This window comes from Aristolochia californica, unplaced genomic scaffold, assembly GCF_029961685.1.
Source record: "Aristolochia californica isolate CCGP_79_NKW_82.1479 unplaced genomic scaffold, dmAriCali1.0.hap1 SCAF_13, whole genome shotgun sequence".
Taxonomy (NCBI): Eukaryota; Viridiplantae; Streptophyta; class Magnoliopsida; order Piperales; family Aristolochiaceae; genus Aristolochia; species Aristolochia californica.
Window position 1 is genome coordinate 9622025 of NW_027181804.1, and position 15917 is coordinate 9637941.

Genomic DNA, 15917 nt, shown 5'->3' on the forward strand with positions numbered 1-15917 from the left:
GTAGTTTACTTGAGTGTTTTTAGATTAAATCAAGTTGGTTTATGATTTATGGTACTCGGATTCTCCAAACTTATAGAAATTGTTTGAGGGACTTTGTCGAGTTCAAAGAGTTGTTGGTTTTGGTGATTTGTGATTTTTTGAAATTTCTAATTCCTTCTCCAGCCCTTTAAGACTTAAGAACAATTTCGTTGCCTAAAGAATTTTTGGAAATGAGTAAGGGAAATGTGTCTTTTTAACTGATAAATAAGACGCCTATCATAAGAAAAAGTTAAGCCATGCTTGGGTTAAGAACCAACCAATTCTTGAGGTTTTGAAGACCAAAAGGAAGATTTGAATTGATATTGAGTGAGTCATTGATCTACTCCACTTAAGGTACGATTTTTAGTTTATGTGGAGCCTGATTTAGTGGCTAATGTTGTGGATAATAATTTATCTTTATTTAAAAATGGCTGGTATTTGAAAGAAGGTGGTTCAAATTTGATTAAGTGGATTATTTTTCAAATTTTAACAATGGGTATTTTTGGCAAACATGAGCCTCCCAAGATTGGGGTTTTAGTTTGAATACAATTTCAAATTTTTTAGACTCTTAATGTCCTTCTTGAGTTTAAAATTCGGATTGGGAGGAAGGCAGCCACCTCACTTAGGTTACCTCTCTTTTTGGACAACATATTATTGCTTTAATACCTTCTCAAGCATGATTATTGGATTATATCAGTTCTACTTCAGTCCATATCAGTTCTTTAATATTGGATTATAGCAATTACACCATCTTAAATGGAGTTTTAGTTCGATTGGATCTTCTTCATATTCTCTTTTTGTTTGTGCTTTAATAAGTATTGGTTGACTTAAGATGGTTGAAGGAAAGAGTAGTAAGAGTGACATACTCAAAATTACTACTATCCCCTCAAGGGAAGTATCCAATATCTTAGTTGGTCTCAATCGGTAAGAAAGTCTCATATTACTCGAGACTTTCTGGGTCACTTAACCAAGCCTTCTTCACTTATTGATGAAGAAAGTCAATCCTATCTAAAGTGGGTTAAGGAAGACAATTTGGTAATTAGTTGGCTTATTAATAGTATGGAAGAGCATATAGCCAACAATGGTGTCCACGTAGAATCATCCAAACAGATTTGGAGCACTTGTACTAAGTTATATTATAATACGATTTCTTTACAAAAGTTATTTGATGTATTGCAAAACAAGTTCAATACTAAGCAAGGAGATAATATTCAAGAATTTTTAGCTTGATTTTGGGGTCTACTTCAAGAGTGGAAGATTACTCAACCATGCTCCACTAATATTTCAGTTCAAGAGAGGCAAAGGGAAACTTTAGCGGCAACAATTTGTTTGACAAATATCAAGTCATACCTTGAAGTTGCTAAGACTCAACTTCGTAGATCCTCCTCACTACCGTCCTTAGATGAAATAAGTGTCATATTGCTGCGAATCCCTGATCCATCTCTTAATTCAAATAATGATGATTCATCTATTATGTATTTAGGTAATAGAGGCACATCATCTCCCAACCGAGGCCAAGATAGAAATTCTAGAGGAAGTCTAACAAGAGGTGGTAGAACCGGTCCTAGCTACTCTCGCACAGAGCCTTGAATATGCACTTAGAGGTCAAAACCACCTTGTGGAAACTTGTTGGAAGCTTCATGGAAAACCGGAATAGGCCACGGCAACTCCAGCCTCCGTTACCAATGATAAACAGGAAGAAAATGACGAATCACAAACTTGGAAAATGACTCTCACTCACGAAGACTATGCAACATTTCAGAAAATGAAGTCATTCATGGGGTCTTCCCTTACATCTTTACCTACAGTTGCTACTAGTATTGCTTCAAGTATGCTTTCTTCCACTTCCTCCTCTTCATCTTGGATAATAGACTCTGGGGCCTCCAAACATCTCTCAGGTAACAAACATATGCTTAATTTTTTATCTCCATGTAATCCTTATAAGTTTGTTACTATAGCTAATGGTACCCAAACCAATGTAATTGGCAAGGGATCATCTTCTATTTCACCATCTATCCCACTTCGAGATGTCCTATTTGTTCCTCAATTCCCTTTAAACTTACCATCGGTAGGTGACAAAACATCTAAATTTCTTTGTCACCTTTTCACCTTTCTTATTGTGTATTTCAACATCTAACAATGAAGCAGGTGAATTGTGGAGGCCATGAAAAGGGGGTTTGTATTACTTAGACCTACCTCCGTTAGCTGCACTTTAAAGAAGGAAATAAATGCCGAAGAGAAGATATAGAAGGATGACCAAGCTACATATTGTCCTAGCCCTACCAATAAATGTGTTGCTCCCTTTCTCTTGTATGTTTTGATGAATGGGGACCCTTGAGTGTCTCCAATATTTTTTAAGTTAAATATTTTGTTACTTTTGTTGATGAATTTACCTGGGTTGGTTTTATCTATTTAAAGAAATATCTGCCATATTTGATATCTTTAAGGCCTTTCAAGCTATGGTATAAACCTTATTTGTCAAGAAAATTCAAGTACTTAGGTATGATAATGCTAAAGATTACTTTGTCTAGTGAGTTTTAGTCCTTTTGTGAAGGTAATGACCTTATCCATCAAACATCGTGTGCCTACACGTTTCAATAGAATGGTGTTACTGAAAGAAAGAACCATCATCTCTTTGAGGTTTCTCGGGGCCTCCACTACTCCATGAAGGTACCCTACTTTTATTAGCCTCATGCCATACTTACAACCTATTTCTTTATCAATATGTTACCTTCATCTGTACTTGGTCATAAGACTTCATATTTTGTATTATTTTTTAATGAAGACCCATTTTCTTTTCCCGTAAAAGGTCTTTGGGTTTGCTTGTTTTGTCCATCTCACATCTCCACAAAAAATTAAATTTGCTCCTCGCTCTCTGAAAGTGCATTTTCGTGGGTTACTCTCACACCCAAAAAGGTTATGTCTGTTACAATCCTACTATTTGGTGGTTTCTTGTGTCTAGGGATGTCACTTTTTTTTAGGACACCTCATTCTATTCCTCGAATGATGCTCCTCTAGGTTTGTCATTCCCTCCTACCACTCCTCGTCCATTTGTGTCATTTAATGCTAATGTCACTTCTCCCCCCGAAGCATTGGCTCACACCACACCTGTGGAATTTTTGAATCCTATCGAGGTAAGTCCTTCTTCCCCTATTCCATTTGGTCCACAGTTTGATACTTGGTCCAAAGAACCTTGTACTTGCACTACTTCTCATCCTATATCCAACTTTATGTCTCACCATCTCTTGTCTTTCGCATGTTATCAGTTCATTGCATCTTTCTCTTCCATCTCTATTACACAGTCCTATTAAGAGGCCCTGGCATCTAGAATTGAAGGCAGCTATGGATGAGAAAATACAAGCCTTATTTGAAAACCAGACATGGAACTTAGCATCGCTTTCGATAGGTAAGAAACTGGTGGGTTATAAATGGGTTTTTACCGTCAAACATAATCCTGATGTGTCCATGCTTGCCTTAAGGCCCACCTTGTTGCTAAAGAGTACACTGGATTATGAGGAGACCTCTCTTATTACCAAGCTAAATTCAGTACGTATCCTATTAATGTTTGCCGCTAACTCTTTATGGCCCGTCTATCAACTCGATGTCAAAAATGTTTTCTTAAATGGTGATATACACGAGGAAATTTATGTGATTCAACCACCTAGTTATGTGGTTGAGGGGGAGTCCGTATGCCGCTTAAAGAAGTCATTGTATGGGCTTAAACAATCCCCTCGGGCTTGGTTTGATAAATTTAGCTAAACACTACTATGGTTTGAATTTCGTCAGTGCTTAGTAGATCATTCAGTATTTATTAAAGATAGCTCAAAAGGAAAGATATTATTGGTTGTGTATGTTGATGATATTGTCTTAATCGGAAATGATTCGAATAACATACAAGAAGTAAAAACAATATATGACATAAATTTAAAACTAAATATCTTGGACTTCTAAATTATTTTTTGGGCATAGGAATTCTTCAGTCCAAGTATGAGATAATATTATCTCAGAGGAAGTATGTGTTGGACCTTCTCGAAGAAATGAGAATGATGGGGTGCTGCCCAGCTGACACACCTACGGATGCGAATATTAATTTATGTACTAGTTCTGGAGAAGATATTGATATTGGCAAATATCAAAGACTTGTGGGTAAACTTATCTACCTTACGGTAACTAAACCAAACATATCATATGTTGTAAGTGTGGTGAGTTAGTACATGCATAAGCGACAACTGACCCATTGGCTAGCCTTGGAAAGGATACTACGATACTTAAAAGGAGCCCCAGGAAGAGGATTGTTTTATAAGAAAAATGGCCATTTCAACAGATTGGGCTAGATCACCTAATGATAGGAAATCCACTTCTAGATATTGCACTCTTGTTGGAGGGAACCTGATTACATGGAGAAGCAAGAAGCAAAATTTGGTCGCGAGATCTAGTGCAGAAGCAGAATATAGGGCTATGTTTCACACAATCAGTGAACTCCTATGGATCAGGTCCCTTCTTACCAAATTAGGATATTATAAAGGTTATGGGTCTATATTGTGATAACCAAGCAGCTATTCATATCACTTCGAATCCACTCTTCCATGCAAGAACCAAACACATGGAGGTGGATTGCCACTTTATACGGGAAAAATTTGAAGCAAGTATAATCTCCCTCAAACATGTTTCATGACAAGAGCAAGTAGTGGATATCCTTACTAAACCAGTTACGTCTAAGATCCTATCTTTTATATGTGGCAAGTTGGATATTTATGATATTTTTTCTCCAATTTGAGGGGGAGTATCAGAAGATGGGCTCAAGCCCACACGTCCAAGGAAGAAAGCCCACACATCCAAGAGATGGCATATTGGTAAATAAGAAGACTTTTGATAAAGATGGCATAAAGATGTAATTACTTGTCTATTTATGTCTCTTCTCTTGTAATGTTGTAGCCCTAAGGGCATTGTAAAAACTGCAAATAGAAGCCCTTGGCTAAGAGGTAGAGCATTAAGTTCTCTCCTCTCTTTTCAAATTCGTCCAAACTCTCCTCTTCCTTCTCTTGAAAGTTGATCTCTAAACTCTCTCTCCTTTTTCTCTTTTTCTCTTCTTCTTCTCCTCTCCCTCTTTGGCTTGAGATCATTATGAAGGAGTTCTAAGTTCTATGCTACTAAAGTTACATTTATGCAAAACCATTTGTCCTAAAAAACCCTTGAATTCTATTAATAGCCACCAACTATGTAGGGGTGGCATAGCTAGTAAATAAGGAGAACTTTCATAGAGATGACATAGAATTGTAATTATGCAAGTTGGTGTATGTCATCTTATATCTTTTTTCCTTTTGAAGCATGTTACCCTAAGGGTATTGTAGTCATTGTAAACACCTTCGTACAACTATAAATATAACCTCAAGGCATGTGGTAGAGCATTCATGCCTCTTCCTCTTAGCTCAAATTTGTCCATACACCTCTCTTTTCTTCTTCCTCCTCTCCCCTGGTTTCTTCTCTCCTCTCTCCCAAGAGCTAGAATTGTCCTCTTCTCTCCTTCCCTTGAGATCTCTTGTGTTTATGTCTTGGTCCTAGAAATTAACATAGTATCAGAGCAGGCAAAGACCATAGATGTAGAAGGAGAATAATGGATAAGAAAGGGAGTTAGAAGAAGAAAACGAAAGAAAAAGGAGTTTCTTGTTTTTCCTTAACTCTTCTTTCCCAATTCTCGTATTTCATTAGATTTTTTACTCTCTTACCGCATGTTTCTTATAGAAAAATATATACCATTGGAAACATATTTGAGTCTATTTTCCAAATCAAAAATAATTTTTGAAATCAGATTTTTGTAGAAAGAGAAATTGACATCTGAAGTAGCAAAGGTCAAACAGTAGAACAGTTTTGCATAGCAATAGAAAGCCTTAACTTCCTAAATGATTTGTACCAACATTACTGAGGATTTATATTGAGAAATATATTTCAAAATAAATCTATGTGATTCTACTTTCTATGCTAATAAATTGTTTTTCAATCTGATATTTCTAGAGAGAGATATCCAAATTGGAAGAATCAAATGTCATACTAGTATCTTGTTGCATGCGAAGATCCAAATTTAAGATGATTTTTTTTGCATCACTTTTTGAGTTGCTAATGTTGGTTAAGTTTCCTATTTTTTTTTTTTAAATTTAGTCAATACTTTACCAACTTGAGTAACTTTTCTTCCTTAATATTACATTAGTTTCCACAAGAGAAGTCTTGCCCATTATGAGTTTAGTTTTCTTTTTGACAAATCTAAAAATTTTGAATTAGAAAGTTTGGTTTCCTAATTCGAGATTTCAAATATTAGTGTCCTAAATCTCCCTTATTCCAAAATTTATCTCTTGAATATTTTTTTCCAAATTGGTCAAATGTGTTAAAAATTAATTGCGTTATATGAGAAGACTATGTTTGGAAAGTTTTTATTATGATGTTCTATCTCAACACTTTATTATTAGAGATATGTTTTTTAGTTTCCTCAATTGACATGTTCATAGAGGAATTATTTTTTTACATCCCTCTTGAGTAAAACCTGGTCACTTTTTATCCATCAAGTTGTCTATAAATGCCTCCTTCTTACATGGAAGTATGAAGAGTTACATTGTGCACCTTCTTCCATTTTAAGTATGAAGGTTGATATCTTTTTATTCACACCCTTAATTCCTCAAAATACTTTCTTCAATTTGTGTTTTTTGAAATCACTTCAGAGTAATTCCTATAAACCTACTACCTAAAAATTATAGGAGTGTGCCCAACATCCAACTTTAGTCAAGTCTTTTTAATCTTTACCCAAGAGGTGTTTTTTGTTTGAGCTACTTTTAGAAAGTGAGTAGTCTCTTTGTTGTGCCCTAAAGTTGGGTTATTTTTCCGCCATTGAAATTGAGTGGAGTGTGTTTCAGACTATGACCATTTTAATTGGTGTTTGGAGCTTTGTTGTATGGCTAGGAGTGATTTTTCTTATCTCACCATAATGTTGTGCAAGTTGGGTCCCTTGTAAATAACAAAGAGATCCTTAGCTTGAGGGGAGAACTAGAAGAAGTACAAGAAAGAGGTAACCAATAATAAAGAATTTCACGTGTTGTGTCAAGTTTTATGTGGCTAGAATATCCAATTAAGGGAGAGACGAGATGAGAACAAGATGAATACTACAAGCAAGATGTGAATAAGAAGAAGATGAATCAAAATTTCTTTTTAAGTCACACAAGGTCAGAATTTATTTTCAAGCACACAAGTTTCTTAACCAAGAACATTTGCAAGTGAAGTAACTAACACTAGCTTGAGGGGGAGTGTTAAGAAACACCCATGTGTGTAGGGGTGGCATCGCTAGTAAACAGGGAGAACTTTCATAGAGATGACATAAAATTGTAATTATGCAAGTTGGTGTATGTCATCTTATGTCTTTTTCCTTTTGATGCATGTTGCTCTAATGGATTGTAGTCATTGTAAACACCTTCACACAACTATACATATAACCTCAAGGAATGAGGCAGAGCATTCAAGCCTCTTCCTCTTGGCTCAAATCCATCCATACACCTCTCTCTCTTTTCCTCTTCCTTCTCTCCCTTGGTTTCTTCTCTCGTCTCTCCAAAGAGTTAGAATTCCTCTCTTCTTTTATTCCCTGGAGATCTTTTGTGTTTATGTCTTGGCCCTAGAAATCAACAAATTCAAACTCTACCCCTTCCTCTTTCTAAACTTTGTTCATGACTGCTAATGTCATTACCGCATTGTACAAATTATAAACCAAGAAACACCTATTTATAGTTATGAAGCTCTTTCACTAAAGAATAACATGAAATACTCATATTTGTTCAAAAATTGAATAAAAATCGAACAATTTCATATTTTTTGAAACTTGAGAAGCTAAGTGAGTGATGGATACTAGCTGCAGAAGAGATGTTAATTGCAAGTGGTGTGAGAAACTGGAAATTGTGCTTCTGTGTTTTTTATATGCAAGTTTGAGCACTAGAATGGGCAGATGATATGGCTCTCAAGAGAAAGGTTTCCGATGGAGAGATGGGGCTCTAGACCAAAGGCTTAACATAGGCATGAAAGACATGAAGGATGGGTGATGAGCGACGAAATGAGATGTGAATGAAAAATAACAAAAATAAAAAATAAGAAGAGAGGATGGGAACTTACTTTCGAGATCATTGGAAGGGGAGGAGCGCCAAGTAACGAGCTCTGCACGATAGAAGGGATTTGGCTTCTCTATAGGTCAAGGAAGAGGATGAAGAACAAGCGCACACACTAGGCAAGTATCAAGGCATGAGTCAATAATGTTGAATCCTCCATCCCTAGGATAATTAAAATAAAATATATTTTTTCTCAATTGTGTCAAAGGGCTTACCTAGTCTAGGCTTTTTATCTTGATTTACCGTTGGATACATTCCCCTCTCTACATCCAAGTTACAACCATCCTCTCATAATTCTTCACCTATGTTTGTTTCTTCATCACAATCCATCTTTACAAAGAAAGCACATAAACACATTAAACCATTCATAAAATATTAACATACACAAAACACTGAATGCAATATATAATGTTAAAAAAATAAGTACATTCAGCTATTCCAGGAGTAAAACTAACAGAAATACCAACTATTACAAAAATGTAGCATGAATTTCCTTGTCTAATTGTACCAATAAAATTCATGTAAAAAAGAAGAAAGTTTTCAATTGCACAACTATTAAGCCATTTCTGAATGAAAAGTTCAGCTCTAAGTTATAAGAATTCTACAAAAATGTATGTAGACTACTACAGAATGCGGTATAAGCTAACAATTAATGTGTTTTAAATGTTAAACTTGAAGACTCCTAACCATAGTGGCTATAATCTTCACGAAGTGGGAAATCTAAGCATAAATGCTTAACAAACAAACTCTGAAGAAAAATAGGTCTGATCACAAGACCAGACCCTGGTCTCATGAACTATAACAGAAAAGGACTACTAAATGGTAGTCTTGTAAATACAGGCACACATGGAAAAGGACACAATCGCCTCAAAATTTTAAAACAATGATCACAGTAGTCTTTTATAAAAGAGTCATTGATGGAGTTCAGGCACCTCATGCTAACTATTGCCTTTTAAAGAGAAAACAATCTCTAGTGGATTTCAACTACCTCATATCAACCATTCAATTGTGAGTTGGATCTCATGGAGATTTGGACAAAGATAACTTGTTTCAATGGTGTACTCAATAGAAACAAAAGGAAAGGTATGATATAAGACAACTAGTATTAATAGAGATAGATGGTTAGTGCAAATTGTGGTCAATGCTACTAGAAAATTAAAGCTCCCAAGACAGGTTGGATGCAATCAATCATATACTCAGCATAATAATAATGAGAGAGCAATCAAGAACTACAGAGAAGTAGTTGGCCAAAAACATACAAGAGAAACTACATTGTGGCCACTTGCAATAAGAATCTGCCCAGTAATATTGAATCTAACTGATCGATAATGGAAAGGGAACCACCACAGAAAAGAATATGCCCATGATTTTCTCCAAAATTTCTCCACAAGATAATAAATTATAGAGCATATCTTAAACGAACGGAAGATTAAACCTAAAGAATAAAATAGAGGCAGTATTGCTTAATTAAGATTCATTATCGACAACCACCTAGAGAGCGATACAAATGGAACCTTATAGTAGAGCAGTGAAAGAGGATCGAAGAATAGCGATGAAGAGCTTGACGGACAATGGTGAACGATGAGGAAGCGCTCAGCAAAGGAGTGGAAGAGAAGCACTCAGTGAAGGAGAGGAAGAAAGTGCTCGGTGATGGAGAAGAAGAGAATCCCTTGACAAAGGAGAGGAAGAGAAGCACTCGATGAAGGAGAGGAAAGGAAGCGATCAACGAATGGGGAGGAATGATTCGATGAAGGGGAGGAAGGGCATGTGCGTAGGACGAAGAGAGGGAGTAAGAGGTGTTATGTGTGAAATCACAATTGCATCAGCACATTTATATATATACAACGTGTCCAATATTATGATCAAAAGCTAATTATTAAATAGAGCAAGTAGATCACTTCATAACAATAGCAATTAATAGCAATTAACTAGATAGTAGTATATTTGCATTGAAGAACGAATCAATTAGATGAAAAGATTTCTTTCTAAATTTTACTACTATATATAACTTAAGTAAGACAAGCATTACTTAAGTGGATTTTATTTTTTTAGATTTTTTTAAAGTTTTTTGAGGACAGTTCAAATCAAACTTTACAAACATAGTTATGAAATACGAAAGTTGGAATTGGAAAGGATAACCTAAGAGTACAACTCAGATGACTCGAATCAGTAATTCAGAGAGTCCTGTAAATTTTGACTTGATAATATAACTAATATAGTACAAGTATATGTTGTTGACCAAAAGTTGATTTCTTTCTTGATTTTAATGATAACAAAACTTTATTGAGAAAAGAATTGTATCTCCCCAAAGTATTAACGATGTAAGTTTTTACCTTTCTTTGTAATTTTTATTTTTTGATAAGTTTATCTAGAACCTTGATAAATCTTGATAGAAATGGCCTAATAAAGCTAGAATATAGCTAATCTCTTGGGAAGATTATATTACAAATCATGTATTTGAGCATACAAGTGACTTAAAAGAGAGTCGGAATCTCTTTTGTGTAATTCCAAACATGAGTCCTTGGATGGTGAATACCAATAGGGGAACATCGATAACAAAATATTTGGTATTGAACTTGTGGTGTGTGATTTTTTGGGAACTTTATTTACATATTTACTTGATTTTTTTTTTTTTGCACACATTAAGTTTATAAACTTGAAATTCTTAACCCCCCCTCCCCAACCCCCCGACCTTCGTGAGAAGCCACCTTGGCCAACATTTGTACCATGTATATATATATATATATATATATATATATATATATATATATATAATCTCTCTATCAAATCCAAAATTTCTATCACTTTAATCGACTTGGATCCCCCTAGCTTTCTTTTTGAATACTATCCTAGAAGCCGCCAATCCATCTCTTTCACGAACTGATCAAATTAAGATGTATCTTATTGATCTGCACCATCCAATGGATTCAGAACAATAAACAACTTGGGCTATTAAATCTAAATATCCTAACAAGTGGCCTTGATTTTCTAGTCAATCTGAACTATTGGCTTCTCTTCCACAAACCCTTGTCTATATGTGGCACTAAGCCAAACTGGCTTGCAAACCATTCGAGCTCGAATCGAAAAAAGCTCAGCTTGCTTCCGTTTTTATTTGAACTCGACTCGATCTCAAACTTGAAATAAAGCTCGTAAGTATAACAAACCAAACTCGAGATGTATAACAGGCTAAGCTCATGAAGTATAACTTGTTAGCTCATAAACCGACTTATTAGCATAGATTTTTTATAAAAATACCCTTTACTCTTTTTGTTCTCATCAATTCCCTCTTTAGTTCGTTGATAGAATAAATACTATTGATGGAGGTGTTTACTATTTCTTTTAGGTCTATTAAGATGATTATTATAAGTTAGTATAGTCCATTGCAAAGTCTTGAACTCCTCTATGATAGCTTGCAGTTTGATGGTACTAGGTAAATCACAATATTCTCTTTATTTATTTTTGTAGTTTTAAATATAGGTTGGAGTTCGAACCCTACTCGAGCTCGAGGTCAAACTCGAATAATTTTTTTTGGCTCGAGCTCTATTCTAATTTAAGGCTTGAGGTGTAGGATTACTTTAAATGAATTTCTAAAGTATATATGAAATTTATAAACCAAAATCGTACCTCCTGATATGGCGTCAACTTCCGACAAACAGAGCTTCTCGGCTATCGTCTCCGGTGAACAGAATGTCCCGTCTATCACAGAGGTTCGTCGATGACAACGTTTAGGCATACCTCTGCTAGACCAGACCTCCTTTTATAGCCTCCTCTCCATCAAAGGAGACCACCAAACCAATGGGAAACCGTCTGACGGATGGGTCACCTAAGTAACAGATCGTGAACTGTCTAGGTGACGATTCATGAACCGTCTTACATTCTCCCACTTGACCCATACACGTACTTAATATGTATCATTGATACATCTTCATGAATGTTTTTCATAAATATAATATCCTTATACTCAAACAAAGAAGATTAAATTACATGAATCGTGGCGGTAAGTCCTTTAGATCAAGTATTACCTTCCATGTATTACAATGCAACTGTCTCCTTTGAATGAGAACCTTATGGGGGACATTTATTTATGAATGAACTTTCATAATGCTCATTCGGGATCATCTTATATTTTCATTCTCTAAACTTTATGTATACAACCAAATAAGAGAAGATACAAATGAACTTAATGGAGTTTTTCATTGACAAAATTGCGATACAAATATAAAAGGAATCTCAATTACAGAAATTACTTAATAGAACTGAGTCCCATATGTTCAACATGTCCCTTAAAAAAAACAGGTGGTAGACCTTTTGTGCATGGATCAACGATCATTAATCCGGTACTGATGTGTTCCACAACCACCTTGTTTGCTTTGACATGTTCTCGAATAGATAAAAACTTTATGTCAATATGTTTACTATGACTTCCGCTCTTATTGTTCTTGGCCAAAAACACTATTGCGGAATTGTCGCAATAAATCCTTAATGGCTTAGAAATGGTGTCAACAATTTTAAGCCCTTAAATAAAACTCCTCAACCATATAGCCTGTGATGACGTTTCAAAACATGATACAAACTCTGCTTCTGTGGTAGAAATAACAATCAAATATTTTTTTGCACTTGTCCAAGAAATGGTCCCTCCAGCTAATAAGAAGACGTATCCCGATGTCGATTTTCTCAAATCAAGGCAGCCAGCAAAATCAGAGTCTGAATATCCAATCACTTCCAGTTGATCAAATCATCTGTAAGTAAGCTTGTAGTCTTTAGTCCCCTAAAGTTATCAGATGACTTTCTTTGCAGCTTTCCAATGGTCCAAACCGGGATTACTTTGATATTTACTCAACATTCCCACTGCATATGCTATGTCAAGTCTTGTGCAAACCTGAGCATACATTAAACTCCTAACCGCGAAAGCATATGGAATATTTTTCATTTGTTCCCTCTCTAAATTATTTCGTGGACTTTGTTCCAAACTTAATTTGTCACCTTTCACAATAGGTGCAACACCAGATGAACAATTATTCATATGATATTTCTGTAGAATTTTGTTGATATAGGTTTCTCGAGACAGATCCCAAGGCGAGACAATCCTAATGTCCCTTGGGATCTGTCTCTATTAAGCTTTATGTCTATGACATAAGCAGCATCACCCATATCCTTCATATCAAATTTCAACGAAAGAAATCGTTTGACCTTATGAGGTAACCCTAAATCACTTGAAGCAAGTAGAATATCATCTACATATAGGACTACATATAGGACTAAGAATATAAATCGCTTGAGGTTACGTTCGAAGTATTCAAATCAAGTCATGCTCAAACATATGTAGGTTCGAGCTTGGTTTGGCTCGATGTCAACGAGATTGATGCCACCCCTACCCTTGTCGTTGTCATCCTTCCCAACTACAAATTCCTAGCCTAGTTTCCGGAAAGCCATTGTTATTAGCGGTGAGAGGTGCCACTGATGAATTCATCTCCCTCGGGCGACGAATTTCCAACCATTATGATTGAGTTTTTTTACATTCTTTGAGGACTTTCAACATCGTTTTCTCACAGCTTTTCAAACTTTTTTGCCTCAAAAACTCTTTTTTTACTGCAACGTATTTCTCTAGCCAAACTTGTCTGGGCTAACTGCGTAACTGCCCCTTCCGTCCATGATTAAACAAGGCCTACTTCCCTAGTTAAAGGACAAACTCAGGCGAGTTAACTCATGTCTCTGAATTCTTCATGTCTTCTCTTGGCCGAGTACCTGAGTTAAACGGGCGAGTTTCACATCTCTGATTTCACATCAGTTTTAGCAAGGCCCATAGATCTGTTTCCGGTCACCTCTCTGAATTCTTCATGTCTTCTCTCACGACTACCAAAAAAGAATCCATTATCCATCGTTTTCCCTTCTAATTCCATCATGGGAAGAGCCGAAAGCTTCATGGCTTTTTGACAAACACCTGCTCTGTGCTTCCTTTTCAGATGACAGTTACACTCGTGAAGCCTATCATTCTCATGGTGATCACCTGGTGCTCGTCCAAATGCCCAAACCAATGAAGGCCTCGGCACTGGATATCCGGCGCGCATGAAGGGAGGATTTTTATTGGATTTTGCAGCTCACGGGTACCGAAATCTTGTTTGGTCTTTCTCACTTTTCAACTTCCAACTGGTCTTGGCTTCAAACTAGGAAGTAGAAACCTGAAACTTGAAACCCAATTGTTGGTTAATCTTTTACTTTGCAGACGTAAGCCTGAATGGAATCAAAGATCACCAGAAGGTGAGAACGATTAACAATTGATTAAGATATGTAATGGGTAGAAGAAAAGACTAGAAAAACGTCGACTTCTGGAACTGTGACACCGTTTTTCATTATCTCAAGGTAGTATGTTGAGGTCTTAATCAGTGAACCAATGCAGATGATTTTCCAAGTTACAACAATCTCTTTCTATCTAATGAGAGAGATCGTCAAACTTCAATCTCGGAGTCATTGCAATTGCAGATTATTCATGAGAGCTGCACTTCAATTTTTTTTAAAAAAAAAACAACCATTTACTATCTACTAGTAGGAACTAGTGGAGTTTTAGTTGTAGGGAGGGACTCAGCTCTTCCATTCCAGCCAAATTCCTTCTAACTCCCTCGAAGTTCAGTCATGACTAGTGAGTCCCAATTCAACTCAGTTCATTTGATTTGAATTTTTAGGTATCCGAGTTAGGTCAGTCAGAAAACCCTGATTTGTTCAAACGACCCACTCATTTTATTGGGACTCAACAGTTACAATGACTGGACACGGGGCAAGTCGAAAGGGATTTATCTAGAACAGAAGAGTCAGGTCCTTGGGAGTAAAGAACTACGTGTCACATATTTATTTGATGAGATACCCACTCCCTATTAACAACTAAAATAATATCAAGTGGAATTGCCATCTAACCCAAGTTCTTTAAAATCCGGAATTGGCCCAGATGACCTCAATTTTAAAATTGGACCGAGGGCAAGTCAAAAGGCACAATTGCCCAAAATAGAAGGAGCTAGTCTCACCTTCCAAGCAAACCCGTCACCATAAACATCCAGTCGACTCAACGGGTTGACCCGACTGAGTCCCATCTTCATCCACCAATTTGGAAAACCACAATATGCACTCTCGAGAGAAAACAGCTCAATGGTCTAGTAGGAGGGTTTTTTTTTGTTGAGATTCCATGTTCGAATCTCGTTGGAATGAGAAATTCCAATTTTCATGTCAACTTAATAAGGTTGAGTTGGTATCACAGCTTTGGTATCACAGCTTTGGGTAGTTGGCCTAATTTCCCAAACCACTTCTACCATTTCAAACTTACCTACAAATCCCATCCAATAAAGCTTCATTTCCTTCATACCCAAAATGAAGACCTCATTTCCTAAACCCTACTCTACAATCACAATTGGAATTTCATTACTCACAATAGAAAACTTCCAAAATGCGTATCGGCCAATACGTATTAAATTTTACGAATCCGATACGATACAGGATAACGAGACACCCACCCGTGGCTTATTCTAATCATCCCAATTGAATATAGAGTCCAACACGCAAAGTCAGATTGTTTGTCTTGATCTTGCAACGCTCACAAAGCTGTCAACAGCTCACAAACACTGCCAAAAAAACGCTACCCTTGATAGAGCTATCCGCTCCAAGCTTCCTGAAGCTGGAAATGATTCCTAAACATTTGAAACATGAAATAAAACATGATTCCTTTCTTTTTTAAGGAATTTGCATTAACTACTTTTAATACCACATTTCTATTATGAA